This window comes from Lactuca virosa, chromosome 7, assembly GCF_052849685.1.
Source record: "Lactuca virosa cultivar CGN04683 chromosome 7, Lactuca_virosa_CGN04683_v6, whole genome shotgun sequence".
In the NCBI taxonomy this organism is placed as follows: domain Eukaryota; kingdom Viridiplantae; phylum Streptophyta; class Magnoliopsida; order Asterales; family Asteraceae; genus Lactuca; species Lactuca virosa.
In genome coordinates, this window is record NC_136432.1 from 187582823 (window position 1) to 187603230 (window position 20408).

Here is a 20408-nt window from a genome sequence, read left to right on the forward strand (position 1 = left end):
CCTATTTCACAATTGGAATATTCTAAGGCTATCGGTAGCTTGATGTATGCCATGACAAGTACCAGACCTGACATTGCTTTTGTTATGGGTAAGTTGAGCAGGTACACTAGTAATCCTAGTGCTCAACATTGGCAAGCAGTGAATAGAGTGTTTAAGTATCTCAAGGGAACCATGGATTATGGCTTGAGTTATATGGGAAGTCCTTCGGTTTTAGAAGGTCATTCGGATGCAAGTTGGATAACCAACATGGAGGACCATTCCTTAACTTCTGGTTGGGTATTCTTTCTTGGGGGAGGTGCCACTTCTTGGGCTTCCAAGAAGCAATCTTGCATTACAAACTCGACAATGGAATCTGAGTTTGTTGCGTTAGCAGCTGGTGGTAAAGAAGCGGAGTGGCTAAGGAATTTAGTCTATAAGATTCCTTTGTGGTCTAAACCGATAGCACCTATTTCTATCCTTTGTGATAGTGCAACCGCTTTGGCTAAGGCATATAGCCAGGTTTATAATGGCAAGTCTAGACACATAGGTGTTAGACATAGTATGATTAGATAACTAATCATTAATGGTGTGATTTCGGTTGAGTTTGTGAAATCGCAACAAAATTTGGCAGATCACTTGACTAAAGGTCTAACAAGAGACTTAGTGCACAAGTCTGTAATTGGGATGGGATTAAAGTCCATTTAATTCTATAATGATGAGACACCCAATTCCCTTCTAATATAATGTTAGGAGTTGAATTCAATGTGGAAAGCTCATACTTATAGATTGGAACACATGAAATATTCATCCCAGGTATGTGTTCAGTTCTGCATGTTAGCCAGGTTGAAGTTTAACTTCTTAATAATTCCCTTGATAAATGTATGTGTAGATACAAGGAAAGGAGTTACCTACGTGATTATGAAGTGTAGCCGCATTTCAAGATGTTGTGGACTTGACCTTGATAAGATCATGAGAGGATTGGGACACACGACTTTATAATAGTGCCAAGTTGCAATTTGCTAGAAATTCAATAAACTAGTATGTATTTTACTTTCTGGTATTCAAATGGGTTGATGGGTTCAATTCCTAGAACACCCTGATTCTCGAGTATTTGCAAATGTATGATACTTAGTGGAAATTAAATCATTTCGATATTTTCATTATGTACTAGTTTGGTTTGTTTGATAAAGGTTATGTTTGTTCAAGGGTTACACTAAAATGGGGGAGGATTGTAACGACCCAAAAAAAATCATGACCAAAAATTTCGTTTTTAATTTAATAATAAAACCACAAGTGTCAACTATTCATTCAAAACATATCACATCAGAATTTCATGTCTAAAACATTATTTTATTTTATCAGAGTAAACATCCCAGGCTAAAACTCCTTTGGTGTGTGTGCCATGCAATCACCCCGAGCAATTCCCTCCGCTACCGGAAGTACCTGAAACCAAAACTGAAAACCGTAAGCACGAAGCTTAGTGAGTTCCCCAATCTACCACATACCACATACATAACCACATCCTGGGCCCCCGCCCGCTGCATCGGCACTTCCCCGACATCCGACTAACTTCGGCATCGGGCCACGCCCGGCATCAGGCCCCGCCTGTCTCTGGGCCTCGCCCACTAAACACATACAAACATATAACATAGCACCTGACAAATAGCTAAAAATACTCTACTATACTCCTGTTCCAAGGCCTCGCCTAACTTGGGCCTCACCCCTGTCCTGTTACTGATGAGTCATGGAACCCCGTCCATGCTGCTGCTAGTAGTGAGATACGGGCCCCCGCCCCCGCCCACACTCACCTCCCTCCTAACTCGGGCCTCGCCCCTGCTCTGCTACTAATGAGATACGGAACCCCGTCCATACTCGGATAGTGATGAGATGCGGGACCTCGCCCACACTCACCTCCCTACCATGTACATACAAGTATCACAGAGACAACAAGTATAACTAGCATACTAACATTCCTCGGGCCACGCCCGGCATCGCACCATAATCCGGAACATATATCATAATAATGCCTAGGGCTAACCCCCGGGTCTTCCTGCTATACACAAACATAATGGGCCGGCATTGTGGCCGTAGACCCATGCACACAGTGAGGAGACTCACCTTGCACTGCTGAAGTTCTGCTGATACCCCTCTAGCTGCTATCAGTCAGGTCCCGAACTACTGCTCCTTCAGCTCCCCGAGCTACCAACACCAGATATCACTTAGTCCAATACATTAATCCATCTTAGGGTAAAATGACCCTTTTACCCTCTAGTCCCACTCGGTCCATATCTAAAGCCCAAACCATAATGAAAAAGGCCCAACACTAGGTAAGCTTCCCAAGCCCACTAGTGGCCCACTAATGGTCCAATTTGCTACATTAGGCCCCATCCCTTAATGGGTCTTACCCTAAGCCCAAAATATAATCCCAGACCCATATCATCTGACTTCAGTTCGCCCACTAAGGCCCAATGTCCAAATCATGGCCCAAACCGAGGCCCATTAACTTTAAGCCCAAACTGCGAGAGTACGCTGGGCGTACACTCACGTACGCTGAGCGTACTAGGGAAATGGTGCGTATGTTGGGCGTACATGATTGTACGCTGGGCATACTGCACCTGTTAAGACACTTTCCCATTAAGTGCTTAATACACCACTCCAGGGGCTACCAACTCAGATCCAGGTCCTTTTCCATGTCTTAATTCATAAAGTCACTAACTTGGTGGCTTGCAACCCACCAAATAAACCCAAACTCAAAAGATGACAACATACTTCCATAACAAGGGCTAAATATCATGCATGAACTCAATAGGACCATCAAGACTGAAACTTTATTACTTATGGGACACTTTTAGCTCTGAGGGTGGCAACCCCAAGCTCAAAAACGAAGTTGCACCAAAAAGGTCCATTCTTGGGACCCAAATAACCCCAAAACCACACAGCACAAGATCTAAGCTTTCTTAAGCCAAGTTATGAACTTTATACCTCTAAAGAGTTCCAAATGATGATGCTATTCCAGATCTATAAGCTCCAACTTCCCAAGTCCTTCTTTGACAACTTCTTCTTTCCTCTTCCAAGCTGAAAACCACCAAGATGAGCTTCCCAAGGTCAAGATTTCACCAAAATGAAGCGTTGAGGCGTTTTAGGGTTTTTCTGTGGTTGGGGAGGCTGATAAGGAGGCTAGGGTTTGAGCCATTATGTTCTTTATATAGTGGCTCACCCTAAAATTAGGGTTTAAGGACTCTGGGCGTACTCCTCGTACATTGGGCGTACGTCCTCAACACCCGCGATCACTTTGCCCTGCTACGTTGGGCGTACTCCGGCCTTACGTTGGGCGTACCCAGCTAAACACACGCATGCCTTCATGCATGCAAGGGGCTGCCTTCCCAACTTTTCCATTAAGGGACCATTTATGCCACTAACTTCAAAATGCAATAACTCTTTCATCCTAAGTCCGTTTCCGACGAACTTTATATCCACGAAAAGGTGGCGAGAAGCCTTACGCTTCTAGTGACACACCCTGGCCCAAAACTTCTCGAATAAAACTTTGAACCGTTGAAAGACCAAAACGCCCCTAACCCTGGCCTCCGAAATCCATAAATGAATATTTTCAGAACAGCGTGTTACAACTCTCCCCCACTTAAACTGGAGTTCGTCCTCGAAGTCTTTCCTTACAAACACCCAACACCCCCATCAACTAATCTGTGGAACGCAACCGATGATTCTACACGTGAAACAACATCTCTAAGATACTGAAAGACGAATCGGTCTTCCATTCAGAAGAAGGCGAACTTCAAACTTCCGCAAACCCCAAGCTACTTCGCACACAGGAACCATCACGATAGACACTTCTGCCCGAACACTATGATGTCTTTTGTCTTGCTTCTGAAAGAACGGGGACCTCCCAGGTCCGAACCTTTTCTGCCCACCAACCAGAATACCGGATTCCCTCCGGTCATCGAACCCAAGTTCAAGCTCTCAGTCGCTCCCAGCGACCTCCGAAGAAACTTCGGCTAACTAAAACTGCTCTATCTACCTTGCTACTTTGGGTCCCTAAGCCTTGGGATCCTCGATCCCCTATCTTGGCCCTACGGTCTCTACCAGGTCCCACCTGCGCCGCTACAAATACATGGGCCTCGCCCACGGGTCTCACCCAACTGCATCTCGGAGTGGCCTCTCCCACAGGTCTCACCTATCTTGGGCTATGCAGGCCCCACTTCATCCTAAAACTCAAAGAACTACTCACTCGATCGATCTACATCATGCTAACTAGGAAATACGGGCCTCGCCCACACCCCGCTAACTAGGAGATACAGGCCCTCGCCCACACTCCTCTAACTAGCTGCTAACGAAATGACACGGCTATCCCACAGCCTTACTACTCTTTCCACTCTGCCTAACTGCTGGAGATTGCTATGGCGACCCCGTAGCCTTACATCCTGACTAAATTCGCATCCTGCCGAGAAAATCTCCGCCTGGTTCCCACCCAGGTACATCTACCATGAATACACGAACTCAATGTCGGGAAGTTTCCCAAACTCCCAACTCGCGCGCTCCTCTATCCCAACAGCCACTGGGGCTGCCTTCCCTTCCAACAAAGTTGCGAACTCATCCCAATTTTACACTTACTCCTGCTCCCGACCTATGGGATAGTTCTCCCCCACTTCGTTTCGACTAGATCCCTACAGCTCCTAGCTTGGGAAGGATTCCCAATCCTTCTCCCCATATAAAGAGTCGATCTGCTGACATCCCACGCTTACCACTGCTAGCGCCCTAACCAACCAATACCAAATCTGAACCACTCTTGAAGATTGAAGATTAATAGAAGACTTCCCGAGCCCCACTCACACCTGCTATAGAGACTGCATCCCGAGAACCGGTTCAAGAGGGGTACTACTATGAACTACCGCCCGAAATTCCATGGTATGCAGATGGCATATGATTCGAACACGAACATAAATAAAATTCTAACATACATTCACTTAAAAAAATGTAGTACCATAACAATATAATCATAAATAAAATTTGACAGAAAGGCAAAAGATACACACCTGCAACGTCCGGTGCTGCTCGCGTCTCCACTGTAGACAACTGAAAGGCCGTGCTCCCCACTGCAGGTGCCTCTGCTCGACCCTGACGGCCGTCGGTGATCCTCATGGTCACAGGGGCAGGTGCCATCACCTGTCCTGCTGAAAGCAAACTCGGACACTGGGCCTTCTTGTGGCCCCTCTGACTGAAATGAAAACATATCAGGTCTGATCCCTGAGTGGTGGTAGCAGTACAATCCCTGCTGAAATAACCAGTACGGCCGCACTTGAAGTAGCCAGAAACACCACCACTACCACTCCTGCACGCACCCTCGTGTGTCCTGCCACATTTGCCACAACGACTGCGGCCCTGATAATCCCTCGATCTCATATCTGACCCCTTGGGTCTCTTGCCTGAACCTGCGGCTACTTGAACCTCCTCCGGCTTCCTCTTCCTGAGGTGCACCAGATCGATCTCCCTCTCCCGAGCAATCATATCCTCCAGCGTCTTGCAGCTGGACCTGCTCACAAACTCCCTGATGTCACTCCTCAGCATCTCGTGATATCGGGCCTTCTTCATCTCCTCATCCCCGACATATTGTGGAACAAGAAGAGCCCTCTCCCTGAACTTGGCGGTGATCTCTGCCACTGTCTCAGTAGTCTGCCGCAAATCTTGAAACTCTCGTGCAAACTGCTGCACCTCAATCACTGGTGTAAACTCAGCCCTGAACCGAGTCGATAAATCGCTCCATGTCATCGCGTCCAATGCGGAATCATCCCCAAAAGTATGACCAACCTCCTCCCACCAATCCCGTGCTTTGTCCTTTAGAAGACAGGAGGCAAGTCGGACCTTGTCCCCCTCGGGACATCGGCTCGTACGGAAATCGTTGGCAACATCGGCCAACCACCTGCCGCTAGCGATGCGGTCCTTAGCCCCATGGTAATCTGGAGCTCCACAAGCTCTAAACTCTCGGAAAGTCAGCGAACGCACCCCCATCATGGCCATTATCTCAGTACGAAAAGCTCCCAGCTTCTCATTCAGAAGCTCCAAAACACCCTCCTTGACTGAACCAAAGATCACAGGAGTCTGGTCTAAAATACTGCGCGAAACCTCAGCTGAAATAAACTCTCTCATCCGCTTCTCGAGCTGCTCGACACCTGAACCCGAGTCCGATCCCTCTCCGGCGCCTGATCCGCCCACTGGTCTCTCATGCAACGTCACCATTCTGAAAACATACCATAACAACCATCAGAATACACATCACTACCGAGGGACCACACATGCACTACAAGTTCCCTGGTTTTATCTCGGCCCTTCTTGAATCGAGTACAAATCCTCTGGTTTCAGTAGTATGGGCCCCTACTACCTTCCACATCTATCCGTACTTTCCTCCAGAATTGCCTTGACTCCACCAAGTCCCTTACTACTACTATTGCTCCCAGCACTACTCTCATCCTAGGCTTGCCCTAGGGTAACCTCCAACCCAAACCCAGTCCTCAGCTACTGAAGGTATCTTCATAATGCCAATTAGCCACTACCTGAATACCATCACATGTGACGAGGCTCAGATAATCCTTCGAGTAAAGGTCTCGTCCCTACAACGGTTAGACTCAAACAAGAGTTGCGCAATAAGGCCAAATCCAGCACTCTGAGATTATTCAACCCTGATCACATGTGACTTGACATTCTCACCTAATGGCTAACTCCCATTACTCAGAGTCCCACAAAGCACAAAGCAAGTAGCATTCAGACAAAAAGGAAAATCTAACCAAAACATAATCAAGCATCCTATCTTCATATGAGGAATCTATACTAGCATGCAACTCATAAAGCTCATACACATAAAACAGGAACATAAGGCATCCTCCTAGATCCTTAGTCCTAAACTAGCAAGCAGTTCTAATACACATATCATAACATAAACTTGTAAGGGTAATTTGGGAGAACTTACTTGAGCTCGGCTGACTGCATGCACCACACCCTTTTTCTCCTTTCTCAAAGTTCTTTTCGCTTTTCAAAATCCTTTTTTTTCCTTTTTCTCAAAGCTCTTTTATAAAAATGATTTTCCTTTGAAAACTTTCATACCAAGTCCTCAGTTTGAGTTCAGACACACCCGAGAGTGTGCCCGAATCCCTCAAACCAAGGCTCTGATACCAACTTGTAACGACCCAAACCAAATCATGACCAAAAATTTCATTTTTAATTTAATAATAAAACCACAGTGTCAACTATTCATTCAAAACATATCACATCAGAGTATCATGTCTAAAACATTATTTTATTTTATCAGAGTAAACATCCCAGGCTAAAACTCCTTTGGTGTGTGTGCCATGCAATCACCCCGACCTCTTCCCTCCGCTACCGGAAGTACCTGAAACCAAAACTGAAAACCGTAAGCACGAAGCTTAGTGAGTTCCCCAATCTACCACATACCACATACATAACCACATACTGGACCACCGCCCGCTGCATCGGGACTTCCCCGACATCGGACTAACTCCGACATCGGGCCCCGCCCGGCATCAGGCCTCGCCTGGCATCGAGCCCCGCTCGGTATACATATCTGTTTCTCTTAGGCCCCGCCTGTCTTTGGGCCTCGCCCACTAAACACATACAAACATATACCATAGCACCTGACAAATAGCTAAACATACTCTACTATACTCCTGTTCCAAGGCCTCGCCTAACTTGGGCCTCGCCCCTGTCCTGTTACTGATGAGTCATGGAACCCCGTCCACGCTCCTGCTAGTAGTGAGATACGGGCCCCCGCCCACACTCACATCCCTCCTAACTCAGGCATCGCCCCTGATCTGCTACTAATGAGATACGGAACCCCGTCCATACTCGGATAGTGATGAGATGCGGGACCTCGCCCACACTCACCTCCCTACCAGGTACATACAAGTATCACACAGACAACAAGTATAACTAGCATACTAACATTCCTCGGGCCTCGCCCGACATCGGACCGTAATCCGGAACATATATCATAATAATGCCCAGGGCTAACCCCCGGGTCTTCCTGCTATACACAAACATAATGGGCCGGCATTGTGGCCGTAGACCCATGAACACAGTGAGGAGACTCACCTTGCACTACTGAAGTTCTGCTGATACCCCTCTAGCTGATATCAGTCAGGTCCCGAACTGCTGCTCCTTCAGCTCCCCGAGCTACCAACACCAGATATCACTTAGTCCAATACATTAATCCATCTTAGGGTAAAATGACCCTTTTACCCTCTAGTCCCACTCGGTCCATATCTAAAGCCCAAACCATAATGAAAAAGGCCCAACACTAGGTAAGCTTCCCAAGCCCACTAGTGGCCCACTAATGGTCCAATTTGCTACATTAGGCCCCATCCCTTAATGGGTCTTACCCTAAGCCCAAAATATAATCCCAGACCCATATCATCTGACTTCAGTTCGCCCACTAAGGCCCAATGTCCAAATCATGGCCCAAACCGAGGCCCATTAACTTTAAGCCCAAACTGCCAGAGTATGCTGGGCGTACACTCACGTACGCTGAGCGTACTAGGGAAATGGTGCGTATGTTGGGCGTACATGATTGTACGCTGGGCATACTGCACCTGTTAAGACACTTTCCCATTAAGTGCTTAATACACCACTCCAGGGGCTACCAACTCAGATCCAGGTCCTTTTCCATGTCTTAATTCATAAAGTCACTAACTTGGTGGCTTGCAACCCACCAAATAAACCCAAACTCAAAAGATGACAACATACTTCCATAACAAGGGCTAAATATCATGCATGAACTCAATAGGACCATCAAGACTGAAACTTTATTACTTATGGGACACTTTTAGCTCTGAGGGTGGCAACCCCAAGCTCAAAAACGAAGTTGCACCAAAAAGGTCCATTCTTGGGACCCAAATAACCCCAAAACCACACAGCACAAGATCTAAGCTTTCTTAAGCCAAGTTATGAACTTTATACCTCTAAAGAGTTCCAAATGATGATGCTATTCCAGATCTATAAGCTCCAACTTCCCAAGTCCTTCTTTGACAACTTCTTCTTTCCTCTTCCAAGCTGAAAACCACCAAGATGAGCTTCCCAAGGTCAAGATTTCACCAAAATGAAGCGTTGAGGCGTTTTAGGGTTTTTCTGTGGTTGGGGAGGCTGATAAGGAGGATAGGGTTTGAGCCATTATGTTCTTTATATAGTGGCTCACCCTAAAATTAGGGTTTAAGGACTCTGGGCGTACTCCTCGTACATTGGGCGTACGTCCTCAACACCCGCGATCACTTTGCCCTGCTACACTGGGCGTACTCCGGCCTTACGCTGGGCGTACCCAGCTAAACACACGCATGCCTTCATGCATGCAAGGGGCTGCCTTCCCAACTTTTCCATTAAGGGACCATTTATGCCACTAACTTCAAAATACAATAACTCTTTCATCCTAAGTCCGTTTCCGACGAACTTTATATCCACGAAAAGGTGGCGAGAAGCCTTACGCTTCTAGTGACACACCCTGGCCCAAAACTTCTCGAATAAAACTTTGAACCGTTGAAAGACCAAAACGCCCCTAACCCTGGCCTCCGAAATCCATAAATGAATATTTTCAGAACAGGGTGTTACAACTCTCCCCCACTTAAACTGGAGTTCGTCCTCGAAGTCTTTCCTTACAAACACCCAACACCCCCATCAACTAATCTGCAGAACGCAACCGATATATAATCCCTGAGGCCCAACACCCCCTTAATGGGTCTTACCCTAAGCCCAAAATATAATCCCTGACCCATATCATCTGACTTATGCTGGCCCACTAAGGCCCAAGTTCCAAAGCATGGCCCAAACTGAGGCCCATTACAAGGATTGTTGGTGATTTTAGTGTCACCATGTCATTTTAAGTAACTGAAACTAACATGTGAGCTAAGGGGCTTCAAAATTTGTATTCTATTATTTGTACGGGGTTGTGCGGAGTGCACACATGTATAAGATCGAATTAGAAGCCGGTTCGACGACTAGTCGGGGGTCCGGGGGGGCAGCGCCCCCGGGTCCGGGGTTTCCAAAGGGGCAGTGCCCCTTTGGTGGGGTCTAGGGGCAGCTCCCCTAGCGGGGTCCAAGGGGCAGAGCCCCTGGCTGGGGTCCCACTGATAAAACTAACGGAACTCGTTAGTTTTGGTAACCCTAAATCCTCATTAAATCCGGATTAATATTATTTGCTTCCAAAGCAACTAATGACAGCCCAACCTCATAAAACCCTAATATCGTTTATTATATAAACGACTCTTCTTTTTAGAAGAGGGTTACGATCTTAAGCTCTCGTTTTTTAACATACTTTCACATAATACTCTAGCATTTTGGCTTACGATTTCTGTGCCTAGAATCATAAGTGTTCACTTGTATTATCCTAGGCTGAATTTCTTGTAACCCAGGCATAGGGTAGAAATATCAGTTCGGAAAGTGATATCACGATCCAAGTCGGTATCCAGATCTCCACCACAAACCCTAATTTTCCCAACAATTATTTGATTATTAGATGTAGAAAGTAACTTATATTAGTTTTCCTGTTAAGTTTGGCTTTTACTATGTTTATCTAAAACGTTAACTGGTCAAATGGTTGAACATGTTGAAAATCATTCAAAGTGTAATCCGGTGCTTACAACCTTCTAAATCACCCAAAGATTTAAACTTATTGCCACTCATAATTGTCTTTTTTTCGTTTATTTATTGATTTGGTTGTTTTAGTTTCAACACATTTATATTCTTTTTCAGGTTATACCTGAGAGTATGTTTGAAGAAGAAATAGCAGGGCTAAAACAAATGTTCCATATGAGGTATTATCCTATTATATTATAAACATTTTCCCTTTTTGTCTTTTTTAAACAAAAATTGACATACCCATGATTTCACATTTTACTTAGTAGAAAAGCCAGCTGACAGCTTAATATGATGTTGTCCTGTTTTTACCCGTTTGTAAAGTACAAAAAAGCAATGTATTACATCCATACCATAACAAAGATTGGCAGATGAGATATTTGTATTTGGATTTGTTTTTGAGGAGCAACATTTTATAAATCCTTAACAAGATCAACTTAATAACATGGAAAGGTTTGATTCATTTTTACAATTCAAACATGGGAATTCTGTAAGGATTGAAATCATAATCTGGAATTCTGGATATGCAGGCCCTGATGCATCTTCTTTTCTATATAATCCTACAAATAATGTTGTGGAAAGACACCCTATAATGGCAGAATCCCTAGCCTATCAATTTTGACATCATGCTTCTCAATTAGTTCAGGTACTTTCATTGATTCGCATATATTATTATTATAGCATCTTATTTCCATTTCTTTCTTTTATGACATTCTACTTTTGAAAAACCTATGATTAGGTATGTTTTTTAAAATATAACTGAATGCATAATCCTATAATGTAACATCCATATTTTGTTTCAGATTTATTGGACAACTATATTTTGTCACTCTACCTGAGAGTAGAATCCTCATGGTAATGGAGACATCCAACAAGGTATTGTTTAGAATTTTTTGGATTTTTTTTTTAAAAAATATATGTTTAAAAAGATAAATAAAATAAATGAAAAAGTAGGTTTTGAGTTTTGATTCGTATGTGTGTCCTAGGTTGTCACTTGTCAGGAGACAGTAAAGTGGTAATGCAAGTAACCATTTGATTGTGATGCTATTTCTACAACAGGGAGCTTTATGGAAATCACATCATTGGAAAAGTTCCTGAAGAGCTTGGAACCTTAACAGACATTGGGAAACATCTTTAAAATTCTACAAATGCGAACAAGTCAAGTGTTTTAATGCTCCCTTGCAACCCTCAGAAATAGTAGTTGTAAAGAGAGTTGTAGAAGATAAGATGTATGAAGGAGTCGATGAGAATGGTCTCCACTTTGACAAGCTTCCTTTTTCTACATTCTTTGTTTATTAAAAAAAGGTAGACTGGTGACCACATGGACCGTTTTACAGAAGTTTCAGTACTATAATAATATAAGGTTTTGTGATGATCAAGTTCTGCCTCTTATTACAAGATCCCCTGATCATAAGTGCATTTATGTATGAGTGCTTTATTAAACCATGTGGCAATTAGTTTTTTTGTCCATATGATTGGTTGAGGTTTTTAGTGATTTTGTCGTTGATTTTGTGGAGTGTTGACCTGACAAGTGAAGCTTTCGAATTTCTTAGAGTAGTTTTGTGTATAGAAAAGACAAAGAATTCAGCCAAACTAGATTGTTATTTATGTGCATTTGACAATTCAACACATTACAAAATAAAAGAAAAAATAAAACCAAACCAAAAAAACCATCCCGTGCAGTACGATAAACGAAAACAGCTTTATGAAAACAGCTTTAGTAGATCGATACTGGAAAAAACTAATAAAAGCACACATATAAAACAAAAGCAATACCTTCCGTCCCACGCGAAGCGTGGGCATTCCCTCTAGTTAAATTAATTAAAAGTGTAGGGGATGTTTCGTTATTTATTGAAAGTTGAATCAGGAAAGCTCTAGAATTCCCATATTTAGCTAGGACTGACCTAGAAATTTTGTTCATGAGGCTTATGATAAAGAGATAAGACAACTTGATTATTATATTAATTAATCTGGGCCTTATCCTGAAAACCCTAGCTTTTGCCTTAAGTTTCCTTCTGCTATTTAAACCCCTCCCTGGCTCTCATTATTTTGTCCACTCCTTCTAGCCTTCATAGAGCCAAAATTTAGCTCAAGTCTTCTCTCTCCTCAAGTCTTCTTGCTACTAGGGTTTTAGGTACAAGCCATTTGAGGCATCCATTCCTTTGGTGCTAGCTTTCTAAGATTTTGAAGAATGTGAATTTCGATTTCATAGCCTCTCTCCTAGGGTTTCTTGATATTCATAGTTAGTTGCTATCAATAGAGAAAACGTAGATCTAATCTAGGTTGCATGTGAACTTAAGGGTTTAGTGTCTTTCTGTCACATGTAAATTTTTGTATAACCTAGAAAACCCATCAGTGGTATCAGAGCCTTAGGTTTTCTGTTTGATTGCGCACTAAAATGAATTGATCAAAATTAGGATTTATTGAAATTAAATCCTAAGGGCTAAAATTTCGACTTGGCTAGGGTTTCATGGAACCCTAGCCAACTCCCCCTTATTTTCAGCAAATGTATGCTTATCCTTAGGGTTTTTAGTTTCCTTAATTATTATTTTAATATGATTTAAAATATGAATAATTAAAACCTGATAAACCCTACCCGTTTTCGAAAATTAGAAGGATAAGGGATTATGATTAAATTTGAATTATTTAATTAATTGGTTAATTGGTATATAATTATCTAACTCATGTGTTTAAATTTAAATTATTTAATTATCTGTTTAATTGGTAAATAATATGATTTAAATTTATTTAATTAACTTTTTTAATTAAGATTAAAGATTAAATCATTATTTAGTTTAAAATTAATTAATTATTAATTGCTTAATTCGAAAATTAACTTTAAACATAGTATTTTGAAAAGTTTTAAAATACACCTTATACATATGATTAAATGTTTAATATATTATGTATAAGACAAGTCAATCAATCAATAGTAGGTCTCATTCATGAAGCCATGCTATACGAGGGTATAAGGAAACGGCATATAAAATGACTGTTGAATGGGTGTCCACTCTCACCTACCGCTCCCTTGCGTTGTGGAGGTTCGTTAGTTGAATGGGTTGATAGGACATAAGCTCATAAAAGTATGATGTTGTTAAAGTAATAGAACAATTTTTTTAACTATATTACTTCATATATAATCTTGTTCAAAATCGAGATTATGTTTGGCAGTTGCAATAAATCCCAACTCTAGTTACTTTAGGACAAAAAATGTGAAGTGTATGCTAGTCCATGACAACACACATCACTCTTTATATGTCGTTAGTGGAGCGTACATGGTTAACCGACATACTAATTTGGGACTATAAAGTTGAGTGATGGACAAATTGAAAATTATCATTGTTAATGGAGAGTGTGTGGTTTACCGACACATTAATTTGAGATGATAAATGACATCGAGCTTTTCAAGCGGGTTTGCATGGTTGTTTACATCTTATTTGTGATCCTCGGCATCCCAGTCACAAATTTGAAGAGTATAATATGAGATTAAACATGTATTGGTAAATTTGTATTGCCCACCTTGATTTGGGAGTTTTATGCTAGAGTGAAATTGGTAAATTTGTATTGCCCACCTTGATAAATTCAAAATTAGATTATTACATCCCTTTTCTTTGTTGTGAATTGTATTTTTGATCCTAGCCTTGAATATTTATTTTGGGTTAAAATATTAAGGATTTATATCACTAACTAAAACTGTCTCTTTATATAGATGTATGGAAACGGTGAACTCGTTGCTACTCAAGTCGACTCCTCCAACTCTAACTTCTCTCTACTCTCGATCTTATTGAAAGAGAATCTCACCGATCCCAACTACATGGAATGTATGAGAAACTTGAAGATGACTCTTCGATACGAGGGCAAGGAATATGTACTCGGAAATCCTCTTGTCGAGATCGATCATTCCACCACTACTCTTGAGGAAATTGTCTCGTACAACAAACAATCTGATGATGCCATAAAGGTTGCTTGCATCATGGTGGCCACTATGGCAACTGAGCTGGATGAGTTCTATGAGGACTATTAGCCATATGAGATGGCTCTCAACCTTGCTGGAAAGTTCCACAAGTAGGCGAGATAAAAGTGTTATGAAATGGTCTAATCTCTTATGGCGTGCAAGCTCAAGGAAGGAGAATCTGGTTGCCCTCACGTACAAAATATGTAGAGGTACGTGGACCAACTTCATAAGCTCGATGTTTCGTTTGATGATGAGTTAGCCATTGACATGGTCCTTAACTCATTACCTCCTAGTTATGATCAGTTCCTTTTGACCTATCATTTGAACAACACAGAGACAACATTGACTGAGCTCCAAAATTTGTTGCAAACTGCTGAATCAGGGATGAAGAAAAATCATGCATCTACTGCAACAAATGCTCATGTCCTGGCGGTTGGATCTGGAAAAGGGAAGAAAATGAAGGCTCCTTCCTAATCCATAAGGAAAAGGAAGGCCCATGCTGGAGGGTCTAGCAGTGGGTCAAGGACGAAGCCCAAATTTGATGTCGCGACGACCAATGATCCAAAGGAGGCCACTTGCTTCCATTGTGGTGAAAAAGGCCATTGGAGAAGAAGTTGTCGTAAGTACCTGCAAGACTTGAAGGATGGCAAGATCAAGGCGTCATATTCAGGTATTTACACTATTGAAGTTAATAACACACAACTTTCTCATTCATGGGTCCTTGACACAGGATGTGGTTTTCACATTTGTTCTGATTTGCAGGGGCTAAGCGAAAGTGAGGAGGTGGAGCATGGGAAGCTTAATCTGATCATGAGGAATAGTCGATCTTCACCTATTACCAAGATTAGGACATATGGGCTTGTGCCTAGTAGTAGTGTTAGGGTTAATTTGGTTAATTGCTGTAATTTATCGGATATGACGCGAAACATTATTTCATTTCATGCATTGTTCAGACAAGGTTTTAGGCATTCATTCGATAATGAAGTTGGTTCTATTTCTGCTTATCATAATGGTGTTTTTATGTTTGAAGCTTTACCTTGTAAAGGTGTGTATGAAACTGTGACTTGTATTGATAACCTAGGCAATAGTATGTTTCATACTGATTCGTCCAATGGTGTGGACAAAGCATGTTTGTGGCATTGTCATCTTGGGTACATAAACAAGAAACGCATCACCCAACTCCAAAAATATGGAGTGTTAGAATCATTTGATCTTAGGATAGATGATGAGTGCGAAGGAGGTGAAGGATTGTTGGACCTAATCCATACGAATGTGTGTGGCCCATTCAGATCCACCACAAGAGATGCCAATCGATACTACGTGGCATTTACAGATGATTATAGCAGATATGGTTATATATACTTAATCAAACATAAATTAAAAACCTTTGAAAAGTTCAAAGAGTTTAAGGATGAGGTCGAGAATCAATTATGGAGGAAGATAAAGATGCTTAGATCTGACAAAGGTGGTGAGTATCTTAGTATCGAGTTCCACGACTATCTTAAGGAATATGGAATTGTTACATAATTGACTCCTCCCAGAACACCATAATTTAATGGTGTGGCTGAGAGGCGTAATCGAACCTTACTAGACATGGTTCGTTACATGATGATTCGAGCTTCTCTTCCTATTCATTTCTCGGGGGTATGCCTTAGAGACATCCACGCATATCGTGAATCTTGTTCCAACAAAGAAGGTTGCCAAAACACCTCATGATATGTGGACAGGAAAGCTCCCTCGCTCGCACATATCAAGGTCTGGGGTTGTGAAGCACTCATAAGATGAGAGACGTATGTCAAACTTTAACCTAGGTCCGAGAAGTGTTATTTCATGGGCTACCCAACAAAATTCCTTTGGATACTTGTTCTACAGACCTAGTGATAACGTGGTCTTTGTAGCTCGAAAAGGAGTCTGTCGCAAGAAAGAGCTCATATTCAAAGAGCACAGTAGGAGTGCTATTGATCTTGAAGAAATTAAGGAGTCATCCAATGAAGGAACCTCAGACAACAATAGCACTCAATATGAAGAAGAGGTTCCAGTTGAGCCAGTTGACAACTCATTACCCCTTCATCGTTCCAGTAGGGTTAGCATGCCACCTGAGTTCTATGGTTTCCATATTACTGCAAATGGTGACACGTCTGTCAATGATCGTACACTGGTAAATTTAGATGAACCTGCTAACTACAAGGAAGCAATGGTAGGCCCTGAGCCTGCAAAATAGAAGGAGGCAATGGACAGTGAGATTCAATCCATGTATGATAACCAAGTATGGAACTCGGTTGATCATGTACCTGGTCGAAAGACAGTCGGGTGCAAATGGATCTTCAAGAAGAAGACCGACATGGATGGTAAAGTGCAGACCTATAAAGCTAGAATGGTTACAAAGGCTTTACTCAAACCCAAGGGATTGGCTATGATGAGACCTTTTCACCAGTAGCTAAGATAAAGTCTATCAGGATCATTCTTGCCATATCTGGATTTCATGATTATGAAATTTGGCAGATGGATGTTAAAATTGCTTTCCTTAATCGGAAACTATATGAGGACATCTACATGAGTCAGCCATAGGGTTTTGTACATGCAAAGTTTCCTGATAGGGTGTTTAAGCTTAAGAAATCCATTTATGGATTGAAACAGGCATCTCGCAGTTGGAATCTTTGCTTCCATGAGAAAGTCAAAGAGTTTGGGTTCTCTAGAAGTGAAGATGAGTCATGTGTATATGTCAAAGCCAGTGAGAGTATAGTGACTTTCCTAGTCTTTTATGTTAATGACATACTCCTTATAGGAAACGACATTCCAACTTTGCAAGAAGTTAAGTCTTGGCTTGGGAAGTGTTTTGATATGAAGGATCTAGGGGAAGCGTCCTATATTCTAGGAATAAGGATTCATCGGGATAGAAAGAATCGTCTTATTGGTCTTAGACAGAGTACATATTTGGATAAAATACTGAAGCGTTTCAGTATGGATAATTCAAAGAAAGGGGAATTACCCATTCCTAGTACTATCAAGTTGAGTAAGACTGAAAGTCTAAGTACTGATGAAGAGATAGCTGACATGAGTCGAGTCCCATATGATTCGGCTATAGGATCGATCATGTATGCAATGACTGGTACTCACCCTGATGTGTCTTATGCTTTGAGCATGGTTAGTCGGTTTCAGGGAAATCCTGGCAGAGTCCATTGGATTGTGTTGTAAAATATTCTTAAGTATCCGCGAAGAATGAAAGACATGTTCCTAGTTCTTGGCGACATTGATACCTTAGGAGTGAGTGGTTATAGTGATGTCAATTTTCAAACAGACCAGGACAACTTTTGATCCCAGTTTGGCTGGGTATTCTTACTGAATGGAGGAGCGGTTACATGGAAAAGTTCCAAGCAAGACACAACGGCTGATCCCACGTGTGAGTCTGAGTACATTGTAGCGAGTGAAGCATCAAAGGAAGCGGCTTGGCTGAAGAACTTTATCAGAGATCTTAGAGTCGTTCCAACTATTCAGGAGCCCATGGAACTGTTCTGTGATAATGAAGGCACGGTTGCTTTAAACAAAGAACCAAAGGATCATGGTAGATCCAAGCATATCGATAGAAAGTATCATTACATTCGACATCGGGTAGAACATGTACACCTTCTGGTAAAGAGGGTATCATCAGAAGATAATGTTGAAAATCCTTTCACAAAGGCTCTGAGCAGAGTCAAACACTACCAACATGTTAGGAGCATAGGCCTATGAGACGATATTAGTTTTAGTAGTTAGGTGATATGTTTGAAACTTGTAACAAAAATACATGTAATTGATTTGGTGAATGAATAATAAATAATTATTTATGAGTATTATACTGCCTTATTCAATTATTTATTCTTGTCTTTCCTTTTTGCATGTTTACACTTCCTAAGTAATTTGAATTATTCAAACTTCCACATTCGTTGGAACGCTTTGGGAAGATGGGTACTATGTGGGAGATCTGTGGACAGGGACCCACAAGATGGTTATTCATCATCGTCAGGATTCAGAGGTTTTAGTAAGCATTATTGATTGGCGGAGGAAAGCGCCAAAGGAAGTAGCTCGTTGTCAAGACACTAGTTGGAGCATCTATTTTTGGACTTCAAGATTTGGGTGAGGGATCATTCGAGCTTTCGGGACTGTCGGTTTCCCGGGGATTAAGGAAGTGTTCATCTAGTTATTAGAAGTGTATGCTCATCTGAGGTTGGCTAGTAAAGGAGTGCTATTTGGAAAGAGTTAGTTGTCATCGGATCGATCGTTGAGAAGTGAGAAGGATTGGGAATCCTCAAATCTTCATGTATTATGAAGGCTTAGTCGAATCTAAGTGGGGGAGAGTTACCCCGGGATGCAGAGCAGGAGAGGTTTTGAAGCAGGGGATAAGTTTCACAACCCGATGGGAGAATGGAGGCCCTAGTGGCTACTTGGTTTGAGGGTTGTGTTGTTTGGGGGTTCGGCAAAACTCCCCAGCATAAGAACACGTCTTCTGGGTGCTTGATAGCATAAGTTGGGAAACCAGGTTGGGTTTCTAGTCAAGAATCGAGTTCAGTTCGAGTATTCGGTCGAGTGTGTGCTCGACTCTGGGGGTTTTTGGATTGATAGATTGAGGGTTTTGTTAGCCGTCATGGCTCACCACTGCATTCAGCATGGGAGTGCGGGTTATTTAGCATATGTGGTAGACGCGTGGGTCAGGGAACAGACCACGGAATTCCGAGAGGGTGGACGATCAACATGAGGCCTAGGGTTAGGCTGGGGATATAGTCCACAGAGTAGATCAGGAGTTCGAAGCCCCAAGTGAGTGAGAACAGGATGCATGGGAGAGAGCATCAAGAGGGGTGGTCCAGGGAGATGCTCAACAGTTTAGAGCGGTCCGGATAGACTGAAGGCCAGTGGGGCGTACCAGTCAGACCGAAGGCTCGGAGAGCGGTCCAGACACGCTGAAGGCCCAGAGAGGCGGTCCAGACATGCTGAAGGTTCTGAGATTGGTCCAGATAGACTGAAGGCCTGGTAGGGCGGTCCAGTCATGTTGAAGACTCTGTATATGTTTGTAGATCTATGATCGGGTATTGAGTAGGCTGTTATGCTATAGCAATCAATAGGTCTGTTCCAAATTTTGAACATGCGGTTGGAGTAGGCTGAGGACTCCGGTGTATTTTGGTTGATCAGAAGTTGTTATTAGTGGTCGGACGGAGTTTAAAGGATCTTGGTGATCTCATCAGTTCGGAGTGTCTCCGAGGTTTCATCTTCTTGGATCGGGTAATACTCCAGTTGGGGACTGAGAGTGGATCTGAATGGGTATTCGTCAGTTTTGGGAAGGTTTGGGATTAGAATATCCTGTCATTCAGGTTCTGGGAACCGGGTTAGATCTTTCTCATGATTGTCTATGGCATTTGGATAGGGTTGAGGCGGTCCTGCTTTATGCGGTAGGCCAAGATACCAGGTGCGGGCCGACTGTAAGTCGTAGGCACGGAGGCTCGAAGGGAGCGGTAGGGTTAAGGCGGTAGGCCAACAAGCCCTGAGAATTTCAACTCAATAGATGAATTGATTAGACATGTTGGTATTCTAACCCGAAGGGGGTGATATAGGTTAGATATGAGTGTCGTACTGGTTGGCCGGTAGTGGTTGGTATGTTGATGATGGTTTGAGTTATTGTGATGCGTCTTGGGATTCATGTGTGGTGGTAGTTTTTGTATCGTTATGTTGTTCGTTGATGAGAGGAACGTCGATTAGGCCCTTTGAGTGGCGGAGGAAAGTGGATATCTGCAGGGTCGGAGTGTTGGGCAACTGAAGTGACGACAGTAGTGTCGATCGGTTAGCGGGAGCATTCCAGTTA